Source organism: Gymnodraco acuticeps, unplaced genomic scaffold (genome assembly GCF_902827175.1).
Source record: "Gymnodraco acuticeps unplaced genomic scaffold, fGymAcu1.1, whole genome shotgun sequence".
Lineage (NCBI taxonomy): Eukaryota > Metazoa > Chordata > Actinopteri > Perciformes > Bathydraconidae > Gymnodraco > Gymnodraco acuticeps.
This window is the reverse complement of record NW_022989974.1, coordinates 3,793,889-3,802,979: the sequence shown is the minus strand read 5'-3', so window position 1 is coordinate 3,802,979 and position 9,091 is coordinate 3,793,889. Positions and strand designations below refer to the sequence as shown.

At 41.2% G+C, this 9,091-nt stretch overlaps 1 protein-coding gene across 5 annotated transcripts in view; it reads left to right on the top strand.

The window, feature by feature from the left end:
* The first annotated feature begins 279 nt into the window (after nucleotides 1-279).
* tmcc1a (transmembrane and coiled-coil domain family 1a) overlaps nucleotides 280-9,091 on the top strand; it is a 43,941-nt gene continuing 35,129 nt past the window's right edge. For 3 of the 5 annotated variants that reach the window (XM_034210999.1, XM_034211001.1, XM_034211000.1), the window contains exons 1-2: nucleotides 293-348; nucleotides 2,237-2,317. The gene's annotated coding sequence lies outside the window, so the exon portion shown is untranslated. Of the gene's footprint in view, nucleotides 349-1,766; nucleotides 2,318-9,091 lie in introns of those variants that run through there. The other 2 variants (XM_034211002.1, XM_034211003.1) reach the window with 2 other exon arrangements.

Below are 9,091 nucleotides of genomic sequence, written 5' to 3'. Positions count from 1 at the left end.
AATTAAAAACTATCCAGCTCTTTAATTTCATCACAATTGTTTATAATAGTATTTATTTTGGATTACTTCCTGTTCTTATTTCCAATTCTCAACTCCTAACTAAGCTATAATTAGGGAATTTCTTACTTAAACGTTTTCTTTAATGTCTGTAAATATGCAGATATCGTTTTTTAAATACGCGAGTGAGGCCTCTTATCACAACACAATCTTTGATCCCTTTCTATTAGATTACGTTTTGCGTCATGACGTCAGAGCTTGGACCACGGTGGGGCGGACGGACGGGACTCGGAGGAGGGGAGCCGCTCGCTAACGTCTGTGTGTCGGCTCCAACAGTTTGCTATCACCCGAGTAAGTGTGAAATATTTTCAAGTTAGTTTTTTCCTGCTAGTTTAACAATCAGTTTGTGCTTGTGGGTGATGTGTGCTGTGCGATGAAAAGCTGTTATGAGTGTCGATGTAGATGTTTCATCGTACGAGCAGCTCTGTAGAATGACACACTCAACTGTCAAGTCCGTTAACACACTGCTGCTGCTCAAAACTCTACTAGTATTTATTTTAGAGCAATACACAATGCTTTACGTTATTTCACAACATACACGAAGGCTCGTCAATTAAAACTTAAATTACATAGAGCACGTTACTGTTACTGTAACTGCTACTCAATTTATCTTTCGTAACCATCTTTTAACGCTGTATTTCATCTCCTATCTCCTCATCATAGCATTCAAATGCAGGCGTTTTGCTGCAGTACTTAAATAAAACATGTTTTAAAATGTAGAATGTAAAACAGGTTTGTGTCATTGTTTATAGAGCAAGAATTAAACAGCAAAAACATAAAAGTAACATTATATGTGTAACATGTAATCTCGCCTGACTCAGTTAAAACTGGTTTATAGCAGGTTCCTATTCTGCAGCAATTAAGAGATAGCATTACCATATCAGATGAAAACGGAATGTACAACTGGCTTGTGTCATTGCTTATAAGGTAATCATTTACGGCAACAACATAATTCATCATGTGTTTTAAGAGTTTGCTAGTTTCTAATGGACACTGTTGCAAAATCAGAGGATCAGTAGCTATGGAGTATATTTCCAGTTAATCAATTACACTTTGTTTCTATTTACTATGATGCTGTCACCATGTATCTCTATTTGTTATATTTATGTTATTAATACACATGAAAACCTAGCCTGACTCAGTTAAACGCTGATTTATGGCAGGTTTCTATTCTGCAGCACATACAATACAGAATACAGAATTGTATTACCATATCAGATGAAAACAGAATCAATCAACAGAACACAAACTGCTACACATTACTTTTTACATTACATTACTTTACATTACATTGCATTTAGCTGACGCTTTTATCCAAAGCGACTTACAATAAGTACATTCGACCAGGAAGACACAACCTTGAAGAAAACAGAATCATATAAGTACATCAGGTTTCATAGAGCCAAACATTTCAAGTGCTACTCAACTGGCTTTAGATAAGCCAGTCCTTTATTAGTATAAAAGTGCTTCGTTAATAGTTATATCGCTCGAAGTGGAGTCGAAAGAGATGAGTTTTCAGTTTGCGCCGGAAGATGTGCAAGCTATCTGCCGTCCTGATGTCAATGGGGAGCTCATTCCACCATCCTGGAGCCAGGACAGCAAACCCACGTGTTTTTGCTGATGGGAACTTGGGTCCCCCTCGCAGCGAGGGTGCAGCGAGTCGTTTGGCTGATGCAGAGCGTAGTGCACGCGCTGGGGTGTACGGTTTAACCATGTCCTGGATGTACGAAGGGCCAGATCCATTCGCAGCATGGTACGCAAGTACCAGTGTCTTGAAGTGGATTCTAGCAGTTACCGGAAGCCTACTTGAAAATACTTTAAAAGAATGAGCTAAATTGTATATGTATGTTAGCCATGGCCCTTCCACTTTCAGCTTAAACGACACAAGTTTTCATAAACCCTCAGCAATATTTATTTTGGTCTCAGCTCGCTAATCAAATGATGGGTTAAAGACAATTGATGGTACAGTAAGGATGGATATCTTCAGCCTCATTACTTCTGAAGCCTAGTATTCTTCACAGAGGATAATTTTTCCTGCAACCTATTATTATCAGTGTCTGGCAGACAGACACACTCTCACGCACAGGCATAAAGCAGGCAGGCGCAGGGAGTACAATGTGCCAAGAAAGCATTTAGAGGATTAGTTTCCATCTCACTTTTGCTTCTTTTGTTGTTGAAGAACCATGGGCCTGATGTAGCAGGTTGTCCTCTCCTCTGCAGTGAAGGAAATCCTCTCCAGCATCGTGAACATGGACTGAAGGTTAGTTTTCTTCCACATACTCTTCACATTCATTCTGATAACTGTGATACCTGTTTACATCTCTAACCATTTGTATTACCTGCTGGTTTTGATGCACTGCGTGTACAGTTTACACAAACGTAGAGGGTTTGAAGTGTCCGGTAGGACATGATGTATCCCTATCTGTTCAGCATACTCTGCTAAGTGGCTGAGAGCTTGGCTGCCCTTCAGGGCTCTGCAAACGCAGCCATTCATGTCTCACTCCGACGTCAGACCACCATGATGACGCTGGCCCTCCTCTCCTCCTCCTCTCCTCCTCCTCCTCCTCCTCCTCCTCCTCCTCCTCCTCCTCCTCCTCCTCCTCCTCCTCCTCCTCCTCCTCCTCCTCCTCCTCCTCCTCCTGCTCCTCCTGCGTTGTGCCTTCCCTGTTTAGAGCTCAGCTTTGAATTGAGTGTTTTTGTATATGGATGGGTGTTTGTGGGCACAATGCTGACAACATAGAACTCAGTAGCCTTTAAAGATGGAGTTTCCTCTTCCTCTGACTTGTGTTCAGCCTCTTGTAACCCTTCAGCGTCTGATGTGGTGAGGATGAGCTAATCCTAGATTAGATCACAAGATTAACACAGCTTGCTGTTTGCTTACCTGGCTGTCACAGGGGCTGATACATTGGCTGTGTGTACGGGAAGATGGCTTTTCTCACTCTGAAACCTAACCTTAACAGTCAATTGGAAATATGACATGAATAAGATTCAAGGTCAATGTCATGTGTTGACCATATTGGTAGAGATGTATGTTGGAATGACAAGAGATACCGTACATGGACAAGACATGTACATGTACCGTACAAGACATGTATGTCTTTGTGTCACTACTGGTATGGACCCCAGAACAAGGGTAATTGGCTGGACCCAATTATACGTGAAATTGGGATGAAAAGCTGCTAATGGAGCATGAATGAGATCAAATCATGTAAAAGTCTGATATCTGAAACCTTTGTAGACACCATAAAATAACAAACAACCACACCATGACACTAGATATGATCTTTTCTCGTGAAGTTGTGATTTTACTCTAAGTTTGTGTTTTGCAGTTTGAATTTTGTTTTCCTTTTTTCTCCCAAACAAATGATAATGATAAATGTTCAGTAAGAAATTCAAAATGAGTCGGATGCTCATGCATTTTTTTAATCCAATGTCAGCATCCTTCAGGCAGGGATGTTGGTTGTGTTATTGCAACCAAAGGTCAGCAGTGGCTAAAGAGGAAGTCTCTGAGAGAGGAAACACACTTTTTCCTTTTTGCCAATGCCATCGAGAAATAGTTACTGTACAAGTACAATGTTTGGCTGTAACTATGAACACACTGGGTTTATTCTCTCGAGTAGGACAGACTCCCACACTACCCAGAATGAAGGTGAAATTCCTTTATAAAAGCTGTGGTTGCCAGTGGCAACGAGCTGCCTGCTTCCCTCCTGTTTGAAGACAGCAGAAATGATGCATGGTCACACAGCTTCACAAGAGTTTACACTTAAAAGGAGTGAAGTCCATGATTTAGTAAAGGATAGGTTGTCATGGGATACATCGTACTGTATGTATTCCTTAAGAAGTTATCCGCTTTATTTGTCTAACTTGCTGAACCCCCTTATTAGCCTCAGAAAAACTTTGAATACATTTGCACACAAGGGCAACTGTAGATTTTGGCCAATATGAACGTATTTAGACATTGCCTTTTTCCTCAAAACTCCATGTGTCTAATCACCCTTTTGTTTCTGTGTGTTTACATCTTCTTATCTTTAATAAGTGGGGTTAAGATACATGGATATTAAGGTTTGCAGGTCAGGAGGAATACCATATTTTGAATATAGACTTGACATAGTTGACCCACAGCCTACGTGTTGAGCCCAACATCACAAACATGGTAAGAGCTTAAAGACCAGAGCTTGGATGTGCTGATCCCCACTAACCCTCCCCCCCCCAACACTGCGCTGTAGAGGTGTCTGGTTACTTGAGCATTGAGAACTGACTGAAGAGTTATTTAAATAGGTGATGATTAGGTGATTTATATCTGACTGCGTAAAGTTGTTCTCACCTGGAGGCACCACACAGAGCTAGCCTTTGGCCTGATAACCTGGCAGGATCCTGTCTTCAGTCGCACAAAGTGTGTGTTGACCCTGACATGGATTGCTGGTGCTATTCCTTGTGTGCCTTTAACACAATCTCTGGTATGAGATTTCAGCCGCTGTGTACAGTGTAGGTGGTTTCCAGCCTGTTGACAGGTGCCGTGCCAGAGCTGGTGGAATATGAGCTATGTTGGTCAGGTCAGCCTGGCCGCTGGTAAACACCTAGCAGGTTAGTGAAGGCCACTTTGCAGGCTTGAAATGTATAATACATTCTACTAATGTATCCTTTTGTCTGTTGAAACCCCCCTTTGTAATCATCTGCCTTACCAACAAACAGCAAGAGAATGAGATCCTCAATACCAACATCTCCATCAGCTCGGACACATCGGGTATGTGCCGAGTGTTGTCGTGGTGAACATGGACCAGTGTCAGTTCCAAACACATGGTGAATGATTCATGAGGACACATGCTGTGGTGTTGAGCACAGATGCAGAGGTGTTCCTTAAACAAGCCTTCACCTGTTAACATATAGCCACGCACAACATAATGTTCAACATGCAGCCTGATGACCTGCAGCCAGCCTTCAATTATTTAGATTATTTTCACTGTACCCCTCTGTTAATCCTATACCTCAGAGATATGTGTTATACGTAAAGCTCTTACAATCAAAATAGATCACCATAACGGTGCCTCTGTGGTGCTGAAATTAAAATAAGCAGCTTCCCACCTCACAGGCTGCTGCTACTCTTTGGTGTCAGTTTGGTGTGTAAGGACCTTTATTAGATGACTCAGACTTGCTCCACTCTCAATATACCACCTGTTGTTCCCTTTGTGTTAAGTATATCCCTATTATATATATTGTCTATTTTTTAATATTTTTTAAACAACTTATATACGCTTTTGCCGCAATATGAGGGAATATGTTAACAACATATGTAGTTACACATGGCAGTGGGACCTGTTGACTAAGATATCTGAATATATTAGGTAACGTCCACATCCACACTCTTTTGCGTAATTTAAGATAGCGATTTATATATGTTAAATTAAAAATATATTTTGAAAAGTTTATTCAATTTGACGTCAACAGAGTGACCAAATCAGTAGAATCAGGAAAACACAAGTTGTGTCGCTGTGCCTTTTTGAATGTTTGCATTTGTAGACGTAAATGATTGTGTGTCTTTGGTTTGTCTTGTTCCTGGAAAGCTGAGCACAACTCTGGCAGCGGGGCCTCCCTGTGGGTTTCATCTTGCACAATGGGGTGTCTTTCAGGGAACTACCTGCCATTCACCTCCTCATTCTGACACACTCTGAGCTCAGTGCCCAAGCTGAACCCGACACTGCCAGGCGAAACACGCCGTGGACGGGATGCCTTTGATCCAGTTTTGCCTCTTTCGTACCCTCTGTAACCCTCTCTCTCTCTCTCTCTCTCTCTCTCTCTCTCTCTCTCTCTCTCTCTCTCTCTCTCTCTCTCTCTCTCTCTCTCTCCTCTCTTACTCTCTCTGCCTGCCCGATACAAAGAGTTGTTTCTCTTATCACACTCTTAGCAGTATGCTGAAGTCATCTCCTGCATTGTCAGAACTGTCGCAAGCATGCTTCTCTCTGCCCCCCCCTCACAGATACACCACACACACACACACACACACACACACACACACACACACACACACACACACACACACACACACACACACCCACATAGGGTAACTACAATAACGATTGTTCCTGTTTCCTGCCTATGCTGTCATTATGCAGCTGCTGAATGAGATATGGTCCAGTTTCCATCAGTTAAAGACAACACACACATAGTATGTACACATATGCACATTTCCACAAAGTATAATTCCGGCTATTTCTCTCTTTCTTTGCTGTCTTTGTCCGGTAAATACACACACACATTTTCGTGCATGCGCTCACACACAAACATCGCTGCCAGAGCTCTCTGGCCTAATTCCTCTCTTATTGATGTGTGTCTGTCAGTGAAAGAGGCGCAGCACAAAGAGCAGCGATGGGCCTGTGTGTGGCTCAGAGGGAACAAAGAGTGGTCTATTCCACGCCAGCTCTCAGACTACTCTGGAAACACTGCATGGGCTTGTTTAAGCTATGGCCATATTTTGAGTTTACCGACTGTATGTTCAGCAATGAACAACAACATGGCTGCCAATGTGTCAAAGCGCACAGGCCAGATGGAGCCCCCACTTGTGTTGGTCATGCTCAGCTTGCAACTTTTCTCATAGGATTCAAAGGCTTTATTTGTCATGTGTACAATAGCTAGATCGTAGTTTTGGAAATTCAGTTTAGGATCCTCAAACATAGAATACAAATACATAGAGTAATGGAAATAAAATACTGCAATTGACATAATGGTGTAAGTTGTAGTAGTAAGAAAATATATAAATATCAGATCAAACATTTGAGTTACAGATCGAGTACATTCTGTATACTGTAATAATATATAAAGAGTATAATTAAATATTCATGAGAAGATGGTGATCAGGTATTTGGTTGTGGAGTACTGTAACTATGGCAATATTTGCATAACAAGACTATAATACTTTACAATGAACTGATGTATCTCAATTTACGCTAGATTGCACATTATCTGGTCTATCACATAGCTATTAGGAGCTGTCACTCACCATTGGAACTCTTGGGGCTTATTCCCCATTTAAATAATCACCTTTGATTGTTTTCTTAGTTTAATACTGATAATGGATGGGATTTTAGAACACCTCAGTGCTCCATCTTTATCAAATTAACCTTCGTGCCTGAATGAAATTCAAGTAAACATTTACAGGGAGCTGTAATATTTATTTATTGTTTAACAAATAAATCAGGAAGTTAAAGACACAAGATGATTGTTAATTATTTATAACTAAACTAAATCTCTGATGTTCTGTATTATAATGATTCTTACATGCTTTTCATGGTCTGCAAAATGCCAATGTGAAGTGCTTGGTTCCCAGTCTGCCAGTGCCAGATCTCTGCTGAGCTTTCACCATCTCTCTGGTTCAGCCGGCCAAAGACAATGACAGCAGGACGACTGGCAGCTCTGCTGAATGGAATGAGCGACAGAGCTAAGGACAAGGACGTATGTGTTTGTGTGTATTTATACAAGGGCATGAGTGAGGCTGACACGGTTCCAGAGAGGCCATTGTCCATGTGGTTGTTTGTAATTCACCTTTGACAGTATTGTGACATTTCTGAGAAACATGCTGACTCACTGAGGCCGCTGATCCCGGCTGTCACTGACACCTGTTAGTCGCTGATAATCGCTCTGTTTCTGTGGTGGACAGGGCTTTAATACAGCAGAATACATCTATCACTAGGATGTTTCTGAGGTTGATCCAAGGGGGAATGAAGGGAGAATTTTCCTTCAAGGATCAACAAAGTATTGCATTTGTGTTTAAATTGTCTAAAGAAGACACGGTTAAACATTTCACTGGTAAAAAAAGTGATAGTGAACTTTCGTTTATCGGTGCACAGAATAGATTACATTAATTGTGCAGAATAGGTTGATCCATCTGGTGTTCCTTTGCGTCATCACCCTCAAGGTGGAACAGTGAGCCTTGCTTAAATTAAACAAAGATGCAGGACCTCTCACACAAGCATACACACCAAGCTGACAGTAAATCATTGTCCTCTAAGGCTCCTGAAAGAGGATTTAGTTTGAATATAAAACCGTAGGCAATCAAGCAAACATCCAATCCAGCACTGGGATCATCCTGGGGATGAAGGAGGGGATTTATAGACACAGAGGCAGGGATGGGCACCGGGGTCGGGACAGGGCTTCAGCTTCAGGACAGGATTAACTAAGGTTTACCCCTCCACTCACCAAACTGAAACAACAGCTCAGTACTCCTCTTCCTAATCACTTACACTTCACTGACACTGCCAGAAAATGCCACTCATTGTGAGGGTGCCTGCATGCATGCATAATCAAGTATGCATGTATTCTTGATCGTGAGGCTGTCTTCCTACGATTGTCAGACAGGAAGTTCATATCGCAGTAATCATGACATGCCGTTTCATGCAAACAAGTATTTTCATTATTATGTATTCCAACAGGAAGGAAGGAAACAAATTAAATTGAATTACAGAAAGAGATGGATGCTTAGTCATGTGAAATAATGTATGATTTGCATTGAACTCCATTGGTAATACACAACTATTTATACATTCAGCATTTTCTTATTTTTAGATACTTCAAGAACAATTCCATTACATAACAATTTACATAGATATATTGAATTGAGTCTTTGCAAACTATAACTCTAGTGTGTTCTGATACCTTACTGTCATTATTTAATTATGACGAATTGTATTTCTAATGTAAATAAGACTATAAAGACATGGATTCTTTGCTCAGCTGTAATCAGGAAAAAATATCAAGTTGAAGCTGTGTTGTTTTTAATCTGAACGCTTGACAGTGCAACATCTCATTATCTACAGACAGCCGCCAGCTAGCAGGTGACTGCATCTGTTCAACACTTGTTCTCTCTCTCTCCTCTCTCTCTCTGTGGCAGTCACATTTAACGTTCACAATATTAACACACAGCCTTTGATTAAGCACTTAAGTTAGTATCTTCTGTTGAACATAAAACACTCAGACTTCAGACTGGCTTGCTGGGAAAGTTAAAGCTGCTGTGTGAATGTGTTTATGAGCATGAATACGCCCT